At 43.8% G+C, this 27210-nt stretch overlaps 1 protein-coding gene across 2 annotated transcripts in view; it reads right to left on the minus strand.

Annotated features, from left to right (window-relative positions):
* Window positions 1-21175, minus strand: part of EDAR (ectodysplasin A receptor) — a 75568-nt gene extending 54393 nt beyond the window's left edge. For both annotated transcript variants that reach the window (XM_064439756.1, XM_064439747.1), the window contains exon 1: window positions 20917-21175. The gene's annotated coding sequence lies outside the window, so the exon portion shown is untranslated. The remainder of the gene's footprint in view (window positions 1-20916) is intronic.
* Between the last annotated feature and the right edge of the window lie 6035 nt (window positions 21176-27210).

Below are 27210 nucleotides of genomic sequence, written 5' to 3' on the forward strand. Positions count from 1 at the left end.
TACAGCTCGTCAGAAGGATCTTTTACTCATTTAAAATCATAGGCAGAATGAAAGCAACACTGAGTAATCTCATCCTTAAGACCACATAAAAGCAAGAAACAGAGTGATTTTTCTGATTTCAAGTTATGATGGATGTCAGGGAAAGAAAACAGGTATAAAATTCCAGTGGTTGGTACCCACGCTATTATTTATTCCTATGTGAACTGAGAGTGAAAATACTACTTTTCTGACTTTATACTCTTACAGGTCACAAAAGACTCACATCATGTGAAAAAGTGCCACGCAAAGTCAAACTAGCTGTGGTTTTACCTATAAACTGAACATATGTGTAGGCATTTTATGGTATAATAAATAAAGTTATCAAATACATGCTTCCTCCGACTTTAAAGCAGGGCTGCATTTTGAGAGCAGGGTAAAAGCTGGGGCCTCACACAGTTGTTCTGTCAGGTAAAAGGGGGGAGGCTGGGGAAACAAAGACAAACCCGAAAACACTGAATTTCCCTGAGCAAACGGAGCATGTTAAGTGTGAGCATGGTGACCATACATACTTAGACCTCTCCAACTCTTCCTGGAAACATCCTCATCAAAACTTTTTCGCGATGATGGATGTGACTGATGTGCAAGATACATGGTGCAGAAGGACACTAAGGAGCAAAAGTGCCATTGTATGGGTAACCTCAACTGTGCACTGGCCAACACCATTCTTGGGCTCTCTGAAATCTATCTGTGGCTCCATGTTCTATCATTCAGTTTTGAACAAAAACTACAGTATGTTCACACTGTTTCTCACTCCCTTCTTAACAGTTAGAAATTAACAAGGGAGTGAGAAACAGTATGTTCACACTGTTTCTCACTCCCTTCTTAACAGTTAGAAATTAACACCCTTGACATCCTCTTAAACCACACTGTTTGGCAACTATTTACAGTGTAGGCAAACATTTGAGTTGAGTGTTAAATTTGCTGAGTGTTGTACTGTACACAAATAAAGACTGTCTCTTCCTCAAAGATCTTACAGTCTGAAAGATAAGAAGATGAAAGAGTGCTTGGTAAGATGAGTAAGCGGGGGGACTGTGGGAGGGGTTCACCTCAGTAAAAACATAAAAAACTCTCATCTCCTGGAAATCACTTAAAGAACATCCAGATTTTGGTGCTGAAAGTGTTATTTTTTTGTGTATAAGAGTTTTGCAAATAAGAAAAAACAGTGAAGCTGTTGACGTTTGCTTGTGCCTGGTTTTGCCAGGACTTAGGTAGCATGTTGCTGTTAATTCTCCTCACACCCCCAGGCTGGCCACTGTGCCGCCCTGCTGCAGACAGTATCTGCACAAAGCCAAACGCTCTCACTCAAACTGTGGCCCTGCTCTGAGGGAAGCACTCAAGCATCAGCATCCTGACATCCCTTCTCTTCCCATAAACAGCTTGTTGGGTTTTGACCTTTATGAGGATTAGAGGGAGAGCTTTAGGGACCAGATGTCTCTTGTATATGGCAGAAGACTTTTCATTTAAATACAAGAAATTGTTAGCCTTTTTTTCTTTCATATACTTAGGAAAGTTATGAGTCACAAAGTAAACAGAAATAAGTATGATGCAATCAGCATGTGCATGATTCAGCTTTACAAACATTTCTCCAAACTGAACACACCTATCTTCAGACATCAAGCATGGTTAAACACAAGGACCCCCTGGTCACGAGGGCACCAGACCGCTCTCCCCCTGGGAAGGAGTGGCTGGGGTGCAGGCTGCTGGGGCACAGCAGTAGGGTACTCAGTGCTGCTCTGCACCTCTTGCTCATTTTTGCTTCCAAGTTTCTAAAAGCAGGGTTTATTGCTACTGGAGACAGAGGGACTCAGCATCAGGTAGCACAATCTTTTCTAGGGTACAGATATGCTGTGGTGGATATCCCCAGGTCTTAACTTCTTTGTATGTCACCTTCCAGATGACACTTGCATCCCACAAAGAAAGGACAAAGATTAATTCCTCTTTCATTTTTAATGTGGTTTAGTACACATCAGATGGTGCCCCTGTTGGTTTTGATTTCATACCAGGATAGCTTGTTTCTCAAAATGTTTGAGATCAGACTTATACCAGATCACACAGATAACAGAGCTGACTTTGCCTTAGCAATACCAGAACAGTTCTGATACTAATAGGAATGATGTAGGTGCAGCTTCTCTTTGCAAAGTGTTAGCAAAATGCCACACGCATATGAAATGAGTGATCCCTGGCGTAATGAAGTCATGCACCCGTTGTTTGTACATAAAGGCAAAGCGTGTGGTTGTTCTTTGAAGCCAAGTGACACACTTGGAGCCATCCATGATTTGATTTCGGGCCAGTTGAGAACCAGATTTTCCTTTTGCTAGGGTAGCGGAAAGGTTGGTGGAGTGGGAGGCAGCTAATGCCAAGGTAAAACTATGCACATTTCTTGTCATATGTCTTCAAGTGCTACATTCCAGAGTTGTTCTTCATTTAATCATCCACAGATAAATAAGCTGCTACTTATTACAAACTAATTATTTTTTTAAGCAGTACAGTTAAAAGATAATCTGCTACAGAATTCCTAGTGGCAAAGACATCTAGGATTTTTTACATGTAAAATCATGAAACTGCTGTGATGCTTTTGAAGTTTTAACACACACATGCATTTGCTTGAAAACTACTATGCAAGCAACAAACTCTTGTTTGGGTCCAGTCCTTCAAGGAACAACACAGGTAGTTCTGCACTTAACTTCATGGGCTCAGTCCTCGCAAATCTGACCTAGCTGATAACATTTTTGAACAATGTGTTTACCTCTGTGTGGTTTTAGTATTGACTAGTCTCCTCACCAAAAATCTTGTTCACAGCTAGAGCACTAAAGAGCTGTACGCAGGAAAGAGGCTTAACAAAGACACTTTGAAGAGAAAAAAACCCAACACAATGCCTTTTTCTTTTGCTTCTCTAATTGCTGCAGATGTTGTGTAGTCACACCTATGAAAAGTTAAATATTATGTCTCTGTAACATTTTTGATCTTCATTAATTATAGCTCAGAAAAGCTTACAAAAAGCAGCCTGCCTCTTTAATACAAATAAGATTAATTGCACGGTTGTTCAGAAAATGAACCACCAGTAGTTAAACAAAAAATGTTTGTCTTTAAGCAGCCCTTGGATGATTTTTTTTTTTAAACTGTTACAGGAAGTGAAGAGGCTGCCAAATTACCATGCCCGTGAGCCCCACTCTCATTATCAGCCTAAACGAATGCACACACCCCACCACTTTCATCCTCTTCCAGGTCCAAGAAAAAGAAAAAGGAGGCATAAAAAAAAAACACCAAACCTTCCACACAAAGAGGTGTCTCTGAAGTCTGGAATGCACCGTGGCTGTTTGAAGACAAGATTTATACCTGACACCCTCCTTTAAGCTCATTGTCGAGACTCGCCTGCGTTCAAATCAACCGCAGACTGGCTGCTGCAGGTACTTCATCTTACAACGACCACATCATCTAAGATAAATGCACCAGCAATTGCTATCACTTTGAGGTAAAAAAAAAAAAAAAAAAAAAGAAAAAAAAAATCAAGTCCCTGATACAGGTAGTGGGTGGAGGCAAAAACAGACGGGCAAGAAGGTGTTTGTGGGGGTGCGCCCATGGAAGGAGCCGGCGATGGCCGACAGTCTGCAGCACAGGGTGCAAGTATGAAATGGGTTTGGCCGCTCGTGCAGGCACCTGTATTTCAGCAGGGCCTCCCCTCGCCTTCGGCAGCCAGGCTGTGGGACCAGGCTGTGGGATGCCTACCCTGCCGCCACTGCCAGGGAAGCGGTAGCGTGCCGGCTGCTTGTGAAGGACTGAAAGGAGGTTTTTGACTTGGTGAGACATGATGAGAAGGACTGTGGAATCAGCTCATGCCACCCCTGTGGTTTCTGAGACAAGTCTGGTTTCCTCATTGTCGGCATACCCATCCTCTCCCTACGCAAGCAGTGGTTAGACACTTCATTCAGCTTCTTAAATTTCTCTGGAAGAAAACCCTTGGTAGTAGGGACTTAATTTTGCACTGAACCTGTCTGATGGGAGGCAAAGCCATAGAGCACTGAGGTAAATGAAGTGAATGATAGGGGGGAAAGAAGAGAATGCCCAAGACAGTGTCGAGACATAGAGAAACACAACTAAATATCACAGAGTTCAGGCTGCTAAAACTCTAGTATTAGCAGGTGCCATGCTAATTACCAAAGCTTTGAAGTGACATAGGCACAAAAGGTCTGTCATAACGAAAGAATAACACTCGACCCTTTGCAAAGATATTTATTGTCTGTATTGTCTTATTGCTCAAAAGCCCAATAAAACTTGGGGTGAAAGGTTGCCATTCATGGTGCAGAACCAGTTAAGGAGCATTTTCCAGGGTAAAGAATTGCTGTGGCGTTTGGAAAAACACAGTATTAATTCATGGCACTCAAAAATGTTTGTGACGAGATATTCTGAAATCACACTGATAGAGAAAAGAAAGCAGAAAAATTACAAATATAATAGAAAACTTAAAGTCAGAAAAACTTGCCTTTCTCACGCATTTCATAATCCCTATCTTTGATCCCAAGACCAGAAAAAAATATGGGATTACCAACAAAACTAAGGATGCTTAAGGGCTGTTCTAGCATCATAGATTGGCCCTGCCATTGAGGAGGACCCATCAGTGTGTTCTGGATTTAACCCAATAGAAAGCTCTAGATTTTTTTTTCTAATTCTCCTTTCTCAAGCAGTTCAGAGCCAGACCTTTACGGGGCTTCTTCCAAAATTTCTGGGCTCACAGGGATGTTTGGGATGTTGAGATATGGGAAAAAGCACCTTTTTAAATCCATTTCAGTTATAAAGCACTTTCTATATTTAGGATTTCAAATTATGTTTTATTAAGAATGCAGATTGTGAGCATTTCTAGGACTCCAGGTATTTGCATGTCCCAGCTAGCATATAAACCTCATGCCATTACAAATCTGAATAAAGCAGGTTAAGTTCACAGCAGATTTAAAATAGGGCAAAAGGGAGAGCAGGAAGAGAGTCAGTACAACATGTTCAACATCTACCCACTAGGATTGGAGGACAAACATCTATACTCATGCTGAACTGAACTGACACAAGTGCCTGTGAAGCTGCAGTGTCAATCTCAGCTTGGCCAGCAGGTATCCTGTTCTATTTTCACATTTGAAAGATTTACCATTTATACTTCTTTTTTCCTGTGGGTTGTTTTGTTGTTTGGGTGGTTTTGTTTTTGTTTTTTTTTCCTTGGGGGGTGATGTCTTCTATCTGGTGCCAGCAGAAGGTGCTCATAGAAATCAGTTTCATCAACCAATGACCAATGTATTGAAAAATGGAAGGTGGCTCAACAGCAGCAATCATGGGAATCTGTTGTGGACACTTAGCCTGGAGCCTCCATATTTCTGACACCAAGCATCTGAGGAAATAGCATTCAGTATTTCATACTGACATTTCAGCTCTTGACAGCGCGCTACAGAGCACTGCTTGAACCCAAAGTCATATGCAATAAACGGAGCACAGCTTTACAAAAAACAGAAGCATAAGCAAGGCCAGTTCAGCGTGCCATATCTCACAGGGAGCCGCAAGAGAGGGAAAGAGAAATAAGTAGCTCTAGGCAGTCGCTCCATTGCTGCATGCCTGTTAAAAATAACTCGCACTTTTCAAGCAAGTTACAGGCACTATCAGGGCCTCCTGGCCTAATGAGAGCACCAGCAATGAATTAGGCAGCAAATGCCCTGGGTTCCCTGGCAATTCCTTCTCCAGCCCCCAAAGAAACGCCACCTTTTTCCCCATCCTCCAAACGTTTGCTATTTTCATCCCCATTCAGTCCTTTGCCTCATATTTATTTAGCTTCTCCCTCAACACATGTGCTTTGGGGTACTGATGACTCCTCCTTTTTAACTCTGCATTACCCTTTTTTTTGTCACCTTTCCTTGCTCTGCTCCAGCTGGGGCAGGATGCTGGTGGAACGCAGCCAGTACCCTTTCCCCCCGCCTTCACCCCTGCAGCCACTGCTCATGTCTCCACTGCTTTTCATACACCTGGGAGCCCAAACAGGATTTGAGCATCCTTTCCTCTGACCCTCATATGAGCTGCAATCCTGATCTGCTCTACCTGCTCCCTTGGTGCAGCCATTCTCCATAGCCATTCAGCTCCCCCATAAACTGAAGGTAGTAAAGACATGCCTGGCACATGCTGCCCCTGCATCAAAATAATCCCACCTGGAGTGAGATCCTGGGCAGCTCACACTCACCGGATTGAGGCCCACTACCACCAAGACAACATAGAATCATAGAATCATTAAGGTTGGAAAAGACCTCTAGGATCATCAAGTCCAACCGTCAACCCACACTACCATATCTCCTAAACCATGCCCTGAAGTGCCACATCTACAAGTCTTATAATACCTCCAAGGATGGTGAATCTGCCACCTCTCTGGGCAGCCTGTTCCAATGCCTGAAGAAGTTTTTTTCTAATATCCAATCTAAACCTCCCCTGATGGAGCTTGAGGCCATTTCCTCTTGTTCTATTGCTAGTAACCTGGGAGAAGAGACCAACACCCACCTTGCTACAACCTCCTTTCAGGTAGTTGTAGGGAGTGATAAGGTCTCCCCTCAGCTTCCTCTTCTCCAGACTAAACACCCCCAGTTCCCTCAACCTCTCCTCATAAGACCCGCATAAGACATGGCATCATGCATCATCAACCTCTGCCCATGAAGGGGTGGGTAGCGTCTAGATTGTCTTGCAAAGTGAAATGTAACAACACAGTCATGTCTATGACTTGTGAGGACTGTGAAAAGAGCCCCTTCCTGACTCCTGGCATACCTGCTCCTCTCAGAAAATGGTGGGCAGCCTGCCCAGCCCAGGCACTCCCTTGGAGTCCCCCAGGCCCTGGTGTCCGGGGTAGCCCTTAGAAGATGGCTTAGCCTGACTGAATGTGTTGCCCTCTGTAAGGGGTGGTAAAATCACACTTGTAGCTGCAGCAATGATTTCTATAGCAAAACATTACAACACAAAATCATTTATTTACATGACTGTTTGCTTGAAGTAAGTAAAGGGTTATAGAAACAACATTTCTGGAAAATACAACTGTCAAGTGCACAACAGCAACTGCAGAACTACATTTCTTTTACAGCTTGTCTAAAATGTCACACTGTGCAGAGACCTGGGGGCATGTTTTAGTGATGTGCTTTAAATGGTGAACAGTGAAAGCTAATTCTTCTCCAACAAAGGATGCAAGTAGGAAACTTGTTTAAAGGACAAAGCTTTCAATGAATAGCAAGTGCTTGTGTTCATGTGAGCTCAGGTTGCTTTCAGAGTTGGTTTTTGGCTGTCTTGGCTCTGCCTTCTAAGAGCTCTCCAAAAACTCATGTATGCGCTTAAGTGCCAAATGTGTATACTGCATCTCAGCTTCAACAGCAAGTGACAGTTAATTGAAACCATGCATTAGAGAGAGGTCGTCCTTTCATGATAAATTATAGTATTGACAGACGAGTTATTTTCATGTTATGCTTAATTACATCAAAGCTCAACACACCAGTGTGCAACGGAAAGGGTAGCACTTTTGTTTGTTACTAATAAGCTGTGTTTGTTACTTCTGCACTCTTGACATGTAGTGAAAAGTGACCCAAACCCACATACATGATATGTCAATTAAAACCATTTCATTTTTGTTGTCATGTCGTGACATACTGGGTATACAAATCTGCTAAAAAAAAGCCATAAGGCCATCCCATCTCTTGTCTCTGAGTTTGACTCCTTGCATGGAGCCAGCTCTGTACATTGTCCTTGCTCAGACCGTTACGTCTATAAAGCTCCTCACCTGAATCTCTGAGGTCCTGTTTATCTCCTGCACATTTATTCTTCTTGTAGGAAGAAGCCAAAGCTGGATATGGAGCTACTAAATGGCTCTCCCTAATTTATGTGCCTAATAAAACAAATTTCTCCAAAAGGGAATAGCTGTAAAAACAGACTTCAAAACACAAAGGCCACATCGTGCTGTCCTGGCTCACGGAGCAGCATCAGCAGCTGAAATCAGTGGGCCTACTAAGAGAAAATTGTGTTAGTGCAGTTAGCAAAGTCTCCTAAATAAAAACCAAATAGTCTACAAAAAAAGTGTTTTTTGAAGTCTACCTTCAGTGTTCAGAAAATATTATAATTCCTGTAGACCACTTTTACTTCAAAGTTAGTCAAAAGCCTGGAAATTAAAACCTAAGACAACCACATTTGTACCACCTGTTACCCCTTCACTGAGGTTTGTCCCTGCAACAACTTGCTGCTAAATCTCAGCTGTGCTCTCTCTTTGTGCTCTGAATAGCTGTTCTTGAACAAATTAAAAAGCATAGCAACTCTTCTTAGTATGCACTAAAGGCTTACATGCAGGGTATGGTTAGCACATTTCAGAGGAGTATATGGTTTCCACAGATCAATTTATTAGTGGAGTAGTATGACACATTTTGAGTAAAATGGGACAACATCAAATACTCCCTCTGTTTAATTTGGAACAGGGAGCTGAACTTCCAACTCCTGTCTCTCAAGAGAGTGCCAAAACCACGGGGTTATTGGATATTTGCAGGAGGGCTGCTTTTTTTTTTTTTAATTAGGAATATTTACCCAATTTTAGTGGATTCCAAAGCTAATGGTGCTTGTGCGGCCATGATATATTTTCCCACCCACTCTCCCTGGCTTACCTGCACCTCAGCCCCTCTCCCCAGGAGTCCTGCCCACCCAGACAGTGCAAGAAGGAACCCGGACCCTGGAGGTTTCATGATGGAAGTGGCTAGGCCAGGGTGCCTGGTGTGCTCCGGCATGGGAAGAGGCTGACCTGCGAGCCAACGACAAATGCACAGCAAGGTCTTTGCAAATGTCCCAGTGGGGACTGCTTCTACTGGAGCAGGCAATCAGCCACAAAACACTGATCCACCAAAAATCAGCCTTCATCCACGCTGATGCACCTGGAGCCACTTGCCTCTCAGCCATCCCTCACTTAAACTATCCTGGACTAACCTCTAGTGCATTTTTCCTAAGAAAGAACCCTGCTTCAGCAGGGATCAGGCCAGATTCACAACCGGAGCAGTGCCATGACAGACTCAGTGCCCTGTGGAAGCCACAAGAGGTGGCAGCATCCTTGCTACACCCAGAGCCTGGGGAGAGCGAGACACCTCAAAATGGAGACCCTCAAAAACCAGCAGATATGCCTCAACTATGACCCCAGCAAGGCTTAGGAACCTGGCAAGGCTCCAGGCTGTCCCCAAAATCCAGCTTATGGAGCCCCTCCTATAGGCCACTTCTCTTTCACAAAACACAGAGCTAGCGCTGCTCAATCACTTTGCCCTTAATAACCCCTTCATCCACGGCGCAGCGCAACGCCAAACACCTCTGCTTGCCTGCAGAAAGCATCTTCCTTTGTTTGAACGTTACTTTGGAAACCTTCCCCACGCCACCCCCCCCTTCCTGCCCCATAATGGCTTAGGGAAGGCTGGGCGGGTTCCATGGAGAGGGGGTAGCCCCGAGCCCTCGGCCAGGCAGAGCAGCTGCAGGGGCTCCCTCACAGGGCTGTCCAGCTCTCTCCTGTTCATGCTTTTCTACTTTGCATGAGACAGTTTTTTTCTCTTTTTCACTCAGACACATGACTCCTAAACCTAGTGATTGGGGCACCACCTGGGACAGGGTTAGGAAACTGGGCTCCAGTTCTTACTCTAACAAAAATTTAAATATCTTTTATTGAGTATTCCCTAGAGCCCACATCTCCATATACCCTGGCAAGTTCCCTAGCGACCAGGCAGCAACATTATTTTTCTTTTGCTCTCCAAACAGTCACGTATGCCTAGGAAAATGTAACGGTTTAAATGAAAAAGGGATGGACAGACCTCTTCCAGAACGTGCAAGAGCTGGGGCTGGGGGCACTGTTGTCGGAGAAACAGCTAAAATCTTCCCAGGCTGAGAAGCCCATCAAGACCGGATCTCCCACCTGAGTTCCCTAAGCATGGGCTAAATGTGACAGTGTGACCATTCTCATCAGCAGGACTTATGCGTGGCATGTGGGTCTGTTCATCCAGCACATCCCAGGCCAAGTAAAGCATGTCCAGAGGCACACGTTCAGGCATGCAAGGAACTCAGTGGATGCAAACGTGGGTGTTAAGGAATGTAGGTACCTCTGGGGTGAAGGGGCAGGCGAGCAAAGTTTCTTAGGTTCTAAATTTTAGACTTCATTGTGTGAAGTGACAGGTCTGCTAGGCACCCAAGTTCCTCCATGGGATTAAGTCCATGAAGATGACCTAACAGAAGGTATCTGCTTCTCACCTCAGAGTGCTCCCAAATCAAAGATTCAGAGAGTGCCTGCTATTCTATGCACTTTTCACACACCCATCTGTAATTGCTCTTCTGTCACTAACGAAAAGTGTTTCATCTGTATACACGAAAAAGGGTGAAAACTCCAGATGAACTGTTTGTGAATTTTCATCTGTTCTGCAAAAATGGACATGTCTAAGCAGCTTAGCAAAGGTCTGTGTACAACACTTGTTAAATTAATCCAGCTAGCATCAGTAATGATAGGGAAAATACCACAGATAGCAGGTTTGCTTCTGTAGTTCTGGACAACCTGAGCTGTTAGCACTGCATTTGCACTTGGCTTTGCAAGAGAAAAAGCAGATGCCGTTCTCTTTCATTCATTTTGATTAAACTAATACAGTTTTGGCACCTTGTACAGCAATTATACCTTTTCTTTAAGTTTTCGTCCAGTTCAGTCATAGGCACAGAAAATAAAAGCACATCAGCATTTTGTTAAAAGAATGGCATTTTCACAACCACAGCATCAAGACTGAGGGATCGTCTCAAGTCTTTCAACTCAAGTCTTTCCACCAAACTTGTTTTAAAAGGGATGAACAGAAAGTCCTGAAGGAACAAAACAAATCCAGACACCGTGCTTCCCTCTCATTTTCCTTGCTTCCATGTTTTAGAACTCCAGAAGAAAAAGCCATGTGCACATGCAAAAGAATTACTTACTTTAGGTGGTAAACACCACCATCATTCCACCACTTTCTTCTTATTTTCGTCACGTATTTGTTAAGGAATAACTTTAGTGCTTCTTATGTATGCCCCTGAAATTCTTCAAGGATGCTTGTATAATTATGAAGAACTTACTGAATTAATAAGCCGCAGTAATTTGGAAAGGCATTAAAATAATGTGAGAGGCACACCCAAGGCTGTGCTGTGGGTGAGCAATGCGTGGAATTGAGCTCAGCTACAATGCTTTGCTGAAAGCAAGCATTCCCCTCCAAAGCAAACAGTGGTTCTACCAGCTGTAAGCCCATCACTTTGCAGTCGCAGACTCGTACAGTGATGCCGTACAAAGCCTTTTGAGCCGCTACAAACCACAACAAGTTCAAAACCTGACTCATGTCTAGAACTTCGACTCGCTCGCTGTTACCATCTTAGTCATTGCCAGCAGCCCTACATGCATCTGCTAATCCTGCGGTATCCTCAGCACCATTCCCTCCTGTGGGAAAGCCCTGGTTAGTCAGCCTCGCAGAAAGGTAGGGTATTGTGATATTTCTCTTACCATTGTGCTGCTTTGTTCTTCTGGTATTCTCATCTTAATGACAGCGTGAGCTGTTGGCCTTCCACGCTTTCTTTGTGCCTATGTAAATTCAGTGTTTGATGCTGAAGAGGCGGAGACGATTTCTAAGTCAAGGGGCAGGTGTGAGTGAAAGGAGCAACCCAGCAGCCAACTATTTGAAAAAGAAACCTTTAATGTCTCATCAGCTCAGCACTTGAAAAAAAAAGCCTTCATAACTTGCCTTGAAAACTGGAAAAACAGGGTGTCTAGCTATAATTTAAGACATTAATAACAAGACGATACTGCAGTTCCCTGACATATTTTGACTTTTGCACAGTGAAATGCTATCTTAAAAGTAGGTCTGATTATTAATACGTGAAACACTGTCAGTGACAAAGAAATTACAGAAAGGTTGATTTGTTTCTCATTCACTAATCACAATTTCAATATATTTGGAGAAAAGAGCCCAGGCTAAATTTCAGAGTGCAACTGAGAAAGCTGTTCTTTCTTTTTGTTGAACAGACATACCTACGAGTATTTTGGCATGATCAGAAATTTGAGCATACTTACAGTACTGATACAACTTTACAGGACTGACCATAGTCTTCAGAGGTATTCAATGGCCACCACGAGCATCCCTAAAACTTCAGCACTGGCATCTGACACCCCAACTAACAAACTAAGTTTCAGCAAAAAGTATTTTTCACCTGCAACTGGTGAGTATGCACTCCTTCAGTCTGGATGTCTCCTTTCAGCACATAAAACACAGCAAAGCAAGAAAAAATGCACAGGGAACAGAGTGCAATACAAGCCATCCAAATTCCCAAAATTTATTTCTATTTCCCTGGTCCAGAAAAGACTCCTAAGCATGGAGTTAAAGCTTCAGGACATGAGTAGCTTACTTGCCTTCTGTGGGACAACTTGCTTATTTGAAGTTGTGTGCGTGCTTATAAGCTCTGCCCTCTAAGTCATGATATACAGAAAACTGTCATGTACAGCCTCCTGTGCACAAGCATCTTTACATTCCTCATGGTAATCTCAACAAGAAACCAAAAGCCAAATTTCCTGCTGGACTTCTGCTGCTGAAATAATCAACTTTCTCCATGGTTGCCTCATCTAGAAGAATTTTATGATGCTAGTAGATGGGCAAATGCAAGCATTCTGCTCCTTGCGCCTTCAAAGCTATCACGTAAAGATAACAGTGTTTTCTTTTAATCTTTTTTTCATTACTGAATATTATGCTTACAACAATCCTGCTTTGCTACAGATGGTTTCCTGTTGTTCCTGCCAAATGTGAAATAGCTATAAAACTTGAAAAGGTTTTGATGCTGTCACTGCATGAAAAATTGCATCTACAAGGGAAAATTAAATACGAGCCTTAGCCTTTAATTGCTTTAATCTTACTTAGTAAGTGAACTTTTTTACCCCCACCCCCAACTCAAAGCTTCCGATAACATGACCTGAAGGGAAAAATATAGCTATGTATTTTAGACAGGTATAAAGCCTTCATTAACAAAAACAAAAAAAGAGGAAGGGGAAGTAGATAATTCTCATGTCCAGACCAACCAAACAGCCACCAACTCCAGCTAACAAGAGCAGTGCCTTTGGCTCAGCTTCATAAAATATGTAAAGTCATTTCTGTTAGAAGACAGTGAAGTTCCTGTTTTCAGTGCTATAATAAGGAAATCTGTCATCTTAGCAGACAAATTACTAGAAAATGGCTTGCGTACTCCCAAGGGGACAGAGCCTTTGCTCCTTGCGTGGGCAAACCTCAGTGAACTCAGTGACAGCTTTACTTGAACGCAAAAGGAGTGTTAAGTAGTACTTCAAAGAAAAATTGAACTTTATACATTTATCATTTGATGAGGAAAACTGTTGATGCTCTGATGCTCTCTGTAAGCGTAGATTCAGCGGTGTATGGGAGAAGGGCTAGAGAAAAGATATTTTACCAGCAAAGGCATGGGGCAGGCACATGACTTAACGAGTGGAGCATCAACAAATGAGTGAGCTACACAGGCTTACTCAAATTTCTGCCAGTATTTGACTGGCACTACATCAACATACTCATTTTCTAGAAAAAACAGCAAGCATTTAACCACTTCCTTCTACCAACAAGGTACGGCTGTGCTCACTGCCATGGATCTGCCTATACAAGCGCCGAGGGTAGAGGCAAAGAGAATAAATATTAGAAATTGCTCTATCATTTTGAGCGCATATGTCTGTTGCCTTACACAGAAGGTGTGATATCTTAGGGCTCTGCAGCACAAGATCAAGTGCTCTGTGTTACAGTGGAGGTTTGGTGACCACCCTTGTCTGCAGGAGGAAAGCATGCAACTGTAGTCTCACCCAACCAAGACATCAGACCTCAACTTTCCAGCTGCTCAGACCTCTATTGTTCATTCCTGGAAACAGATCCGATGATAGCCATTCACTACAAGAAGAGATTCACTTTCAGTGGAAAGGGAAGCTGGTGGTGTTTTATTGCCTTTTAACCTGTGCTGTCTTTCCCTACTCTGGAGGCTGGAATTTAAAAGCTGAGGCAGAGGTGACATTGCGGGCAGGAGTGAGTGGAAAATGTGTACACTCATAACACTGCAACCAGATGCTTTATCTACATGTGGACATGCCTCACCCATGTGCTGTACCCCCGAGGGCACCATTCACTGCCTCCTCAAAGTGCTCCTGGTGTTTCCCCAAGCAGAGATACTCCCCCATGCAGAGCTCCTCGTACCAGAGATATCTGTTTGTTTGTTTAGTCTGCCTTCTAGCTAAGCTAAATTAAAAGCAACCTTATACAAGCTCTGGGAGACCTGCACCACACAGCTATGGACAAACCCCTGTGGTTCAGCCCAGCTGTGGCTCCTGGTTCATTGTAAATCTCCAGGTTGTGGGGAGCAGGGGTGCAGGGGCTGCTTGGGACCTGTGTGGCTGACGTGCTGGACCTGCTGCCCTCTTTGAGTGACCCCGCAGGGCGTCCAACTTTGACATCTATGAAAACCAGTGGCTCCTTGCTTGGGCCAGGAAAGCATTCACGGACAAGGACCTTTTACCTCTCTTTTTTGGCATAGCCTGCATACATCTGAATTTTGGATGAAAATCAGAAATGGGCATGCAGGTCCAATTTGAATAGCTGCTGATGTTACTAGAGAGTTTCCTGTTGACTTCACTGGGAAGTGGATCAAGTCCCTGCATGTTTGTTCATTTGCTTATTTATTTTTTTATTTATTCATTTATTACCATTTTGTCATTTGGTCGCCAGCTGAATTATTTGCACCTTTCACATCCAATTAAACACCACAAACTGCTAGTGTAGTATTTTTCTCACAACTGGTTAGAAACCATGATAGAAAACATAATCCTGCCACATCAGAGATGTTCTTCATATAATGTACTGTATTTGCATCTAGGTTTCCTTGATGCCAGCCAATGTCATCTGTTATCTGTTTTGGTCTGCTTGTGAGAACTGGTAATTTTTGAAAATTGAGAGCAAGGAAAGAACAATTGTTTTTTCCTTTGTATTTTACATCCCAAGGAAACCAACTGGATCTACACATGCACACAAAAATATACCCCTTGAATTGGCAGTATGTTAGCACATGCTTTTTCTGCATGGAAAATTTAAAGAGATGAGGCTCATCACGGGGAAGTATTTGAATATAATTAAATAAATCTGCGCCCCACAATGCTTGGATGCTTGGTTCTGCTTTTGTCTCTCTTGGAGGGTGCTGACACTCAGACTCGGTGATGGATTAAACCGTGACAGCTGAGATAGTTACTGCCCTCAGCTGTGCACTCTGCCCCTCTCTTGGAAATTACTGCCCTCCTACAGCCGGCACAACTGAACGCTTCATGAATCCGGTTTCAGACTGCCAGACTTCACAGCAGGCACGGCTCATGCGGATCTGCCAGCCCGTAAACTCCCGTGGCTTGGAGGCGACTCCGCGAGCCATTGAGCCATGCCTGCTGTGCAGGTGGGAAAGACTCAGAAAGAAAGGGGGTGGCCAGCTGAAGGTGGTGCTGCTTCACTTGCCCCCCGTCACGGGCCACTGGACAGGTGGCAGCCCACGGATCACTCTCTCCTATTTCTGGAAATACAAATGCGCTGAACTCAGGGGGCACGTTGTCACCAGCTACCCGCCGAGAAAAGAAATGGCAAAATCTCAAGTGACAAAAAGAGAACACAACCCTAGCCTTTTCTTGTTGCTTCTTGTTGTTGTTGTGGGGTTTTTTTGGGGGGGTGGTTGTTATTGTTGCTGCTGTTTGGATTTTTTCTTTTGCAACTGCCCTTCAGGGACAGTATTAAACTGTGCTCAGCACTGACTAAACTCTGTTCCTTTGAGGTCTATCGCAATTTTTTTGTTGACTCTGATAGGAAGAGAAACTTTACTTTAGGATGGTAATTTCAAACTCCTTTTTGTTGTAACTGGTAAATTTAAGTCCCATGCTTGAGGATGCCGTCTGTTTCACAGTTCCTAACTATAGCAGGCTATAAACCAGCACCAGGTAGTTTAACAGATTCTGCCATTTTTAGCCTTTGATCTTGTCTGTTCCTCATATTTTTGTAGTCCCAGCTTTTCTCTTCCAAGATGTGTGATCTGGGTGCACAGGGCCTTTTCATCTCCTTCTTTTCAGTGACAGAAGCCAATTTCTATAAAGCCTCAATATATCAGCTTTTAGTATACAGATCTCTTTCCCTCCCTGGTCATTCTCCCAAGCAGTGGAGCGTGTATAAAGTTGTGAGAGAAAAATGGAGCATGTCACAGGAATGCATCCTTCTAGCTTGTATAATTATAAATATCTAATCCTGAACTATTAAAGTGGTTCTTGCTTAAAATGAAAAGAAAAATCGTGACACTCAATCTGCAAATAATTGTATGTTGCTTAGCTGGCACTTCAGTAGTTTTTCTTTGTGATATATCCGAAGGAAGAGATGGATGCACTGTCAGAATTAAAAGCTTTCTCAGTACTCGGCCATATGTTTCTGCTTTGGTCCCCAGCCTGTTACATTGCTGAACAGAGGATGAAGGCTGGTCTAACAGAGCTTCATATACAACACAATCTCCAGGGGAGGTGGGGGAAAAAAGTGAATCTTTCCAGGGTTCCTTCTTACCAAAGAGCTAGCTCAGACTTGGATTCAGCCAAGTTTTGCAGCACCATGTCCTGGCCATAAAGCCTAATGAACCAGAGGCTCATTAACACGATCTGCAGGGGATGTTCATCCATCACCATTTGCACAGCAGAGACAAAGACAGTGAGAAACTGGAGCTCATACATCTTTCTGTGCCAGGCTCCAGTGGGGAAGCAAACATCTCATCGAAGATTGGTTGGGAATGGTTGGATCCTGGAGGTTTGCAACTAGGTTGATCTTGGCCTTAAAGATCAAAAGGGTCTCAGGTCTACCAATATTTCAGGATGCAACAAGCATAGTCAAGCTAAGAGTTATAAACATTTTTGTTTTCCTCCCCACCTGCCCAGTGGCCATTGACTGTACCCAAGTAACATTCACAAAATACACTTTACCCCATACATGTTTATTGTCAGAGCAGACCCCTGGACAGTCGGTTCAAGACCCCCCTAGCCTCGTGTGCAGAGCAAGCTAGGCAAGGGTTAGCTGAGATACCACCAGCTGCTGGAGAGGTTGCTTGTCGGGCAAGGAATGAGGCAACATCAACCTCCCGAAGAAGCCTTTCTGCTATAAAACTGACACAGCTCTGGCAGTCCCCTCTGCCACACAAAATCTTACCAGCCCTCCCCTCCCAAAAAGGAAATGAGCAGAATTTAAGGCACTGAATCCAAAAAAAGCTCAGCTCTGCAGAACTGAGTCTGAAAAAGAATAAATGCCAGAAACTCTATGAAATCCACCAGGGACTTTGTTATTGATTTTGCACTGCAGATGGTCAGATGATATGGTAATGTGGTAATGTAAAACCTGTTGCTAGACTCATGGTGGGTGATTCAGTTCAAGCACTGTGGATTAACTTCACAGAATGCCACTTCTGACAGTTCAAAGCCAACACTACCTAGTGTCAGATCAGGAGGATGTGGCCCTGACTTCATTTCCACAGAGATTTGAAAATCCACTGTCAAAGCTTTAACTTCTTCAAAAGACAACAGCAGATAATGCTTTAAAATAGCCTTTGTTTGTCGTTTATTTTTTTCTTTTTCCTAATGGATGCCCTGTGAATTTGAAAATAACTTCCTCTCTTCTTTTGTTCTGATTTCCCTGGTGGGAAGAAACTGAAAGATCTGAGCTATGTCAAGTCAGAAGAGACGTCTGCAAAGCTAACATGGTTCAGGAGCAGTGTTTGATCACTAAATGTTGCTGCAGAGCCAGCAAGAGCTGGGCGCGCCACCCTTGTGGGAGCTCTGCCATCAACTGTGTGGGCCCAGGACCTCAGCTTTTTTTATAGAATTGGATGAGTGATAAATCAAACAAAAGAACAACAAGTTACTTGGCCTCCAAATAATATTTGGATGTCCAAGTCTTCTGCTTTATGAAGCCAGGTTCTTAGTTTTCTGGGAAAAGTATGGCCAAGCATTTTGTTCACATGGTGACCATCAGCACAGGTCAATAATACTTGCCAAGGTGGACAGTCGTAAATGTCACAATTCCATCTTGTTCAGTAGTATCTAATCCTTTACAGCAACCTACCTTGTTGGAATACACATGGCAAGAAAGTGTCTCTGTTTTCGCAAACAACTACCTGCCCTAACGATGCACTGGCCAGAACGTTTCTACGTGTTAGGAAGGAAGGGTTTTCCCCAACAAGAGCTGCTGCTCTAGGAGCTGTTGGGTAAAAAAGGGCACTTGTTATCTTCTAGATGCATCAGAAAAAATATAGCAGGTCTTGAGGGTCAGGAGGGCACCAGAAGGCAGCAAAGGCCTGGTTTGGAGAATAACCAGAGGGAGAAACGAGATACCTTTAACAGGAGTGAATGGAAAGACTGATCTATCCCCAGCTCCTCACAGATGATTCACGCAGGGTGGGGTCATGCTGGAACCTCTCAGCTTACTCTGCTATAGGCAGTAGCTCACGCTGCAATTTATCTACCCTTTAGCTGAGAAGAGAAGTAGCATAGATACGATCTGAAACCCAGTTCCATCCTAGCACGGTTAAAGGAAACAACTCTGCTGAGGATATTAGAGGGGAATTCCTCCACCGATGACAACATGAGAAAAACACTATCTTAATATTAATCTTATCTTCAAAAGCTTATGCTCCTATTTTTTGAAAACTGAGACTTGGACTATTTATCTAGCATGGCTATATGGGTTCAGTTAGAAGCTGTAGACTCTGTCAAAATATTCCAGTCCTCCAAGAAATGTCACCCTTACATGTAAAGTTGAAATGTTTCACGTGAAGCCATTTTCAGAGGAATTCTAAACACCTCTATGGTACAATTGCATTCAGTTCAACATTTCCAGTGAGATGATTTCCATGGCATACAATTCAGTACGATCCCTTGAAAATGACCATCTCACAATCTGATGTGAAAATTTAAAACATCACATGTTTTCCATCTAGCTACAATAGAGAAAAAAATGCCTATTTATGGCAGCAGTTTTCTGTAAAAGCTATCTATCTACTCAAAAGAAGAAAGCCTGCTGGCTTTTTCTGGGCACATTCTCATCTGAGCTCTTTGCTGTGGTCAGAATACATTACTGCAAACAGCAACATAGCTATGCTGTACCCTACCAACCAAAAAAGCTGGGCCAAGCTTTGACAACAGTTTCACCCTTGCCAGACATCTCCAATGAAATTGAGCTCACAGGACCTTGCCTGAAGGTGAAATTGTTCCCACTGAGGGGTGTGGAGCCAAGCTGGCTGCTGATGAATATAACATATTTCCTTCATTTGATTGTTCTTGTTTCATTTATTTTCAAAATTAATTTCTTATCAGTGTTGCTCTTCGACAGAGGATGCCTAAACTTTCTTTTCTTTTCACTTTCTACATCTTAGACATTTCTGATAGAGAAGAACAAAGAACTGGCCATAGTCATGGGGTTTGACTCCATTTTGCACAACCACATTAATTTTCTTTTAAAATTTGTGATCTCCCACGATTTTTCTCACAGAGCTGCCAGAGATTTCCACCATTTGTCCAAAACTTTTCAAGACCTTTTATTCGAAACCGCAGTGTACAACATCGTCTCCCGCCTCTGCTGTAGAGGAGTGGCAGCAGTAGCCATAGGCCTTGTCTATTCCAACGAACAGCAGCCGTAGGTGTGAAAGCTTTCCTTGTAGCTTGAGGCACATAAAGAGGTTTTGGGTGGTACCCCAAGGAGGCGGTGATCACTAAGCTCCTTGGCACTGCTAGACTAGATGAGAATCTCACCCGTCATCCGATGGGGGACGGATCCGAAGTGCTATCCAGTGCCCCTTCATGTAATATCTAAAGCTCCACTGGTTGTAAAAATGAAAACACTTTTACTCTTAGGCATACAAGTGCCTAGCTGCACTTTTTCTAATCCACGGTATCACTGCTGTAGCTGTGGCAGCAGCAGCTAAAAACACCCAGCTCAACACCAATGAAAGTCTCTCACAGTCGTGCAAGGCTCAGGCAGGACACTTCACTGTTGGAGCAGTTTTTGCAGCCCTGGCTGAGCTCTCTGCTCCCTGAGAGGTAACCGAGCCAGGCATTTCAAAGCTACTCCAGCACGACGTACGGCTATAGCGTACTGTGCTTGGAACAGGCATGTGATGCCACTGCTGCCCAGGTGCTCCTCGGTGTGGGGGGCAGCCCTCTTTCCTCTCCAGACCTCGGTCCCACAGCACCCTTTTACAGGGAGATTGTGGAATCAGAGAAAATAAAAATTGGCATGCTACAAACATGTTTTCACATGTACATGCAGTCATCTGCCACGCTACCAATGCTGTGATATCTTGCAGCGTTGGTCGCGATTTCAAAAGTATAGTAGCGGTCTAAAATGTACAGGCAAATTAGTTTGCAATGTTAACACGGAACCGAAAACAGCGGTTCCACTGTCCTCAGGAGAAATACGTACTTCCACTCAAGTAACAAGCCCGCTGGACCCTCTAGAGTTTGTGAACTGGTCAGAACACCAGTGCTTTCAATAATAAAAAAGTCTAAAACACATTTGATGTAAGGAAACTTTAGCTTTTAATCACAGATGCTGCCAGGAACTGTAGCTACTTTCTAGCATTCACAGAAAAAAGCAGTTCTTTAGTCCAACAGCAGGAGCAGAGAAACTCACGGACCGGTAGATCTCGTTCAAACAAAACCTAAACCCAACATGATTTCCAGCCACAGCCCCCAGTGACATCCCCACGAGAGAGTGGCTCCCGTACCAGAGCCACGCCGACTTTGGGGAGAGGCAGCAGTCGCACTCGAAGCAACCCTACCTTGCGCAGATGGGCTCACCACCGCCGAAGCCCAGAGAAGTCCTCCAGCAGGTAGAGGGCTGGGGGTAACCACTTGGTCGGGCTCTCGCAGGTGCCGAGGCTCGGGCGCAGCCCCCGCGCTTCTCCTCTTCTCGCAGAGCTTGTCATGAATGTCCCCAGCTGGGTCCCCGGGAGCCCAGCCGCGCCGAAGCCCTGGGGTGCCGGCCCCGCGCCCCCTTTGCAGGCTGCCAGGGGCTCCCCAGCAACTTCTCCTTCCCCGCTTGCTCTCTGCTGGGGAAGTTTCGCAAAGCCGCGGGCGCCGCTCGCTGCGGAAACTCGCCTACCCCACCTAGAGGTCCACGGCAGGATGAGGAGGAGCCCCGCACCCCTTCCCCGCTCCTGCTGAGTCCGGATTTTGCTGGTGAACAAGAGGGGAAGAAGGTTTTATCAGGTCTGGCGCGGAGGAGGGGAGCCGAACCCTGGGGTGCAGAGCAGGGGAACGCTTCTGGGAAGCTCCCGGGAGCTGAGGAGACAAGGGGGAACTTCGGTGATTGAACTGGTTCAACTCAGAGAATGTTGGTATGTCAAAATCAAACTCTTCTGCACAAATACCTTGATTTTGAGGGTATTTAGGGTGACTCCTCTGAAGCCCGCCTCACTTTCCCGCCCTTCAGCAGCAGGTTTGGGGACACCCCCCCCGGAGTTCCCACAGGACTCCGTCAGAGCGGGACGGCATGGGAGACCCCAAGAATCACTGGGTCCTTGGGAGCTGTGGACAACCCAGGGCACACGCAGCTCCCAGTGGCTTTTACCATATTCTAAGGGAATAACTTTGGTGTTTTTAAACTGAAAATGTCAAAGCTACCTTTCTGAACTTCTGATTCTTTTCTTCCAAAGCAAACCAGAAATAGTCTTATAGTACTGAGTTTTCTAAAGGTTGCAAATTCTGGCTGTCACCTAGCTCTACTTGAAGGAATTGCCAGTATTTCTGCACAGACTGTTCCTTAAAATCGGAAAATGTGAAATAACCTACTCAGCATTACTTAACACTGAATTGAAAAGAAATGAAATGTGAAAAAAATTACACACCTGCAAAAGGCTTGAGTGCAACTAGAGTAGCTAACTCAGAGGTCACAGGGGAGAAATATATCAACGTTGCAACTATTTTTGTGAGCATCCAACACGTAGTTTGAAAAGCTGACAGTGTTTGGTAAATCAGTGGAAAATATTTCTCAAAGGAGACCTTTCAGCCTTGTTGGGATACAAGATTCATAAAAGCTGTTTTCTGGTATATGCTGTCCTTGCAACCCCACAGCTGACCTGATATTCGTCACACTGTTGGGCAAATCTTTGCATTGAAAACAGGGCTGCATTTTTTCTTATCTAACACATTACAAACTCTATGCTATGAATCAACATTAAATTATAACTGGGCATTTTTTCATTTTATTAAGAAGGATGTTCAATTCAATGGCCCCAGTTGTCAAAGACTGACCCTGGGCTACACAGCAAGTTGCTTCCTTCTTACCTGCAGAGAAGAAAAGGTTATGGCTGGTATCACAACAACACAGACAAAACATGGCTAAGCCTGGCTGACCTTCCAAAGGGCTTCTCTTAGCAGCAGGTGAATTGTTCCTGAACTTAGTTCTTTGCTGAGATAAGGTTATATGAGAGACAAGGATGAAGGTGGTAATAGCTGAACAGGACAGGTTCTCTGGATATGATGGAAAAAAACTAGGGATGAAGTTGCCTTGCTACAGCCACAGGGTACATTCATTCCTGAGACAAAGGTGGCAGGACCATGAAAGACAGAAGAAAGTGTGGAGCAGAAGGCAAGAAGAGCAACAGTTTTTTAGCCCCATTTCCTGTGGAAACAAGGTTCATGGGATGTTTGTGTTCCCTCCTAACAAGTTTTTAATCTACTGGCCAACAAAGATACATCCTCAGAAGTCTCTAATGATAAGCAGCTGGCTAAAGACAGTCATCCCCAATTTGTTGCCCAGATTTGGGGAAAAGCACAATGTGAACACACCTTTTGAGAAAGCAGCAACTCCATGCAGAGAGAGACCTCACACATTCTCCAGCCACCCAAAAAGCATACATCTTCTTAGACCACACAAGTCAGTCAACCCACAGGACACAAATCTGTAGGAAATCAGGATTCATTAGTTCCAGTACTTCTGGAGCAAGATGTTTTTCTGAGCATGGTTTATCATCACGGGTCTGAAAGGCACCAGAGGATTTTACGTTTTATAACTTTAACCTAAATTAGGTTATTCTTCATACTCCTGTTTGTCCCAGTCTACTAAGCAGGAGGCAAGCAAAAGCCACAACCAGAATGTGCTCTTAGCTGTTTAGCAGCCCTGCTGATCTCAGGGCACCCAGGCCATGCCTAGGGTAAAATTGCAATGCAATACGGGTGCCCAAGGTCCTGCCTCTGAGTGATCTCATAGTTTGGTCTTGAAGCCCACATCCTACCAGAGCTATCTGGCCCAGAGGAGCTGCTCATCAGGGATGCTGAGTGTGTGCCCTTTGCAGTGGTAAAGAGCTGTGTAAAAAAAAAGGAGCTCATCTTTTGCTGACCCAGTCACAGTGGTAAAGTAAGTGTGAAAGAAAAAGAAGAGCTACCTTTGTCAAAGGGCCTCCAAAATGAGAGCATTTTTTTAAGTTGTCACATTGATGCCTGGCACCAGGTATGATATCCATGTGTGTCCATCTACCCTCTCTGATGCATCTGAAATTCCTACCCTGAACGCCCAGGCAGAACAAGGGGACTTACAAGCATCAGTGCCAAAATAAGTATATGCAGCCGCAAGGAAGGAGAGGAGGGTTGGGTCGCGATAACCTATGGACTCAGCCATCTGGACTTGTGAGGCTTCTTACTGTTTACCTTCTCTATCAGGACGGAGGGCTCTGTGGCACATGGATATCTGTTGTCACATAATCGTCCTTCCACCCTACCTTCGGTCACGTCAGAGGCAGCAAAAGGGCAGAGTATGTGACTGTAATATTCCTGAGGTTTAGCCAAAGGGTCTGTGTCTTCCCTCAAGTCATGGGAGAGGTAGGGCGGCACGAAAAGTGCCCGCACTACTTGCCTAAAACAAACAGTGGGTTTGTCGTGTGTGTGTTCTTGCTGCTGTCATCAATTAAGTAAGGCTGATGGGACTCTCCCTTTCACATTTTGCATCCTCTCCCTTTTCTGCAGGAGCTGGTATTCCCCTGCCCCACTGTGGTGCAGGGCATTTGCATCCAGAGGTGGTGACACAAGGAGGGGAAGGACAGAGGATTATGAGACACTTGGTCCTTGGAGATCCTTTTTCCTTTTGTGGTGGAAAATAATCTGCTTTATACCTAAAGATGAGCCATCTAAAGACCTCTTTTGTCCCCCAGGGGTTGTGATGTTCCTTTTGTTGCAACGCTAAGGGCTAAGAGAGGAAAATATTGTAAGAAGGAAAAGTAAAATAATTGAACAGAACATCCTAGGAATGACAAGGTAGCACTTCTGGGAGCGTGCTTCATAAAGACCCCCTTTCTCAGAGCTTACACTTATTTCCCGAAAAAAAGAATTACAAGCATGCACCTGCAAAGGGCTTCCTTTAGTATCCCACCTGCTTCAAAGGCTGGACTTACCAATGTTAAACTGATGACTACATGTGAGTGTGCTTGTCCAGGGTTTCTAACCCTCTTCCTATCCTCCATAATCCATGCAGTCCCCTCAGTCACCTTTGTTGCAACACCTACCACCACACTCAGCCTTTCTCCCCCAACACTTTCTACCTCCATGTGGTTGGCAGATAGGTTCTGCCCTTCACTGGTCTCTGCTGTCCGTGAACCACAGCACTCCCTTTCAGCTGCTGCATTTTTTTAATTAGGTCTGAGAAAACACACGTGGGTGCTGGTTTGGGTAGAGACTAGTCTGAAAAAGGTTTCCTACAGCCAGAAATATCTGGTTTATTTCAAACTGTATCTCTCAGAGATTCTTCAAGTTTTCCTGACTCACTTCTCCAGTTGACTCATTACAAGCCCCCAGCCTCACAGATATCTTGTAACTGAAGCTGATTTCCAATAGTCACATAACCCTATGTAGCATTTGGAGAACTTCTTCCAAATCATTAGGCACACTATTCCAGGCTAGCTCATTTAAATATTTTTCTACTTTTCAGAATTATGTCTTTTTACAAGGAAGGCAGCAAGCATCTGAAAATTATGAAGCAATTAGCTTAGCTCGAACAGTAACAGTAACCATGCTCTTGCATTTGTAATAAATATTTGAAATAATTAACAACATATTTCTGTGCCTTCTAGAATGTATGTAATTAACAAATGTATTAATTATGATTCCTTTCCTAGAAGGAAGACCTCATGCCAACTACTGCAGAAGTAGTTAAACCAAAACCAAATAAAATCACCCTTTCCCTTGTTGCTGAGAGAGGACACTTTATATGTTATATGACATTTCCTTCAAAGTCTTTCAAAACCTCAGGCAGGCTTTGGAGAACAACAGAGGGTGGATCCAAGGACAACCCTTCTCAAACATCTGAAAAGCCAAGGGAAGAGAGGAAGCTAGGAAAGAGTTAAGCTGAAGGGCCAGGAACAAATGGAGTACAGGACACTTGAGGTACACTATTGTAAGAGCTTGTATTAAAAGTACTCTTAAGAGGCCTCTTCCTGCATTACAAATGTCTATTGGAATTTTGCTGTTGATTTAACAAAAAGATTGGATTCTAGGGCAGTCAGTAACTCAAGCTTTTCTGAGCTAGACTTTGGATATACAATTTTAAACCAGGGATCAGTGGATATTTACTGTGTTACACCATATTTCAGTCTGGATTTGTAGCTTCATTCTCCACAGAATCTTTGCTCACATGTATGGTTTTGCATTGCAATTTTTCACTTTTGCGTATATGTTGTCCTTTTCTATGCATTGACATTTCTGTACTTACTGTTGTAGAATTATTTGCTTTACCAAAGTCTTCCCATGTAGTTTCATTTAGTTTTATTCCTTGATGCATATCCTCTAGACAAGACATTTTTCAAACAGTTGGTTTCTTTTTCTTACCATATTAATAATTCTAAAAGTTTGTCACATATTGTAAGGTTTTGTTATTTGGGGATGAGGGAGAACTATGGGTATTAAAGAACATTAATCTCTGATGGTTCTGGATTTCTTATTTTTTGTTCTAAATTTTGCACTACTGTGAGAGATTTCTTTCATCTTCATCTTTGATGTTCTTGCCTATTTTATTTTACTTCAGAATTTCTCTGCTGAAATAATCCAACACAGAAGATGCCAATGTCAGTTTCTTTATCACCCTAAACTTTAGGGGGCCCTTAGGATATGTATATATTCAATATAAATTATGTATGCTTACACACATGCTGATGTTCTGTCCGAAATCAATATGACAAGGTGAGCTGACCTTGTATTTTCTCTATCTTTTCAAAAGAGTCCAACTTTATCAGTGAGTCTATCTTTGGTATCAAATGGTCAGAGACAATACCAGTTCTGAAAAGTCAGACTACAAGTTCCTTAGTCACAGAAGAAAAGCAGTAATTCTGCCTATGCTAATGTTTAGCAAAAGCTTTCATTAGGAAACCTTAGCATTACCCAGATTTTGACTTAAGGATTTAAATTCTGCAGAAAGAAAAATCTATACTTTGCTTTTTGCTACTATCCACACCGATCTGAGAGAGGTATGAGTCTCTGAATACTGCTATTTGCATTTTCACAATGAAAAGGGAGTTATTAAATTCTCCAAACTTTCTTCCTGCAGTGAATATGCTCCAACATCGTAGAAATTGTACAAACTTTTCTCCCTGTAATTATTTCCAGTTAGCATTATTGGCATTGCAGTGCTGACATGAAAGGAAGAGAAATGCCCTAGTGAGGCCACATCTGGAGTAGTGTCCAGTTTTGGGCCCCAGTTTGAGAAGGACAGGGAACTGCTTGAGCAAGTCCAGCAGAGAGCTACCAAGACGATCAGGGGACCAGAGCATCTCCCGCATGAGGAAAGTCTGAGAGACTTGGGTTTGTTCAGCCTGGAGAAGAGAAGACTGAGGGGGGATCTCATCACTTGTCAATATCTGAAGGGTGGGTGTCAGGAGGATGGGACTAGACTCTTTTCAGCGGTGCCCAACGACAGGCCAAGGGGCAATGGGCACAAGTTGGAACACAGGAAGTTCCTTGTCAATATGAGAAGAAACTTCTTTCCTGTGAGGGTGCCAGAGCAGTGGCACAGGCTGCCCAGGGAGGGTGTGGAGTCTCCTTCCCTGGAGACATTCAAACCCCGCCTGGACGCGTTCCTGTGCCCCCTG

This window comes from Phalacrocorax carbo, chromosome 1 (assembly GCF_963921805.1).
Source record: "Phalacrocorax carbo chromosome 1, bPhaCar2.1, whole genome shotgun sequence".
NCBI classification, from domain to species: domain Eukaryota; kingdom Metazoa; phylum Chordata; class Aves; order Suliformes; family Phalacrocoracidae; genus Phalacrocorax; species Phalacrocorax carbo.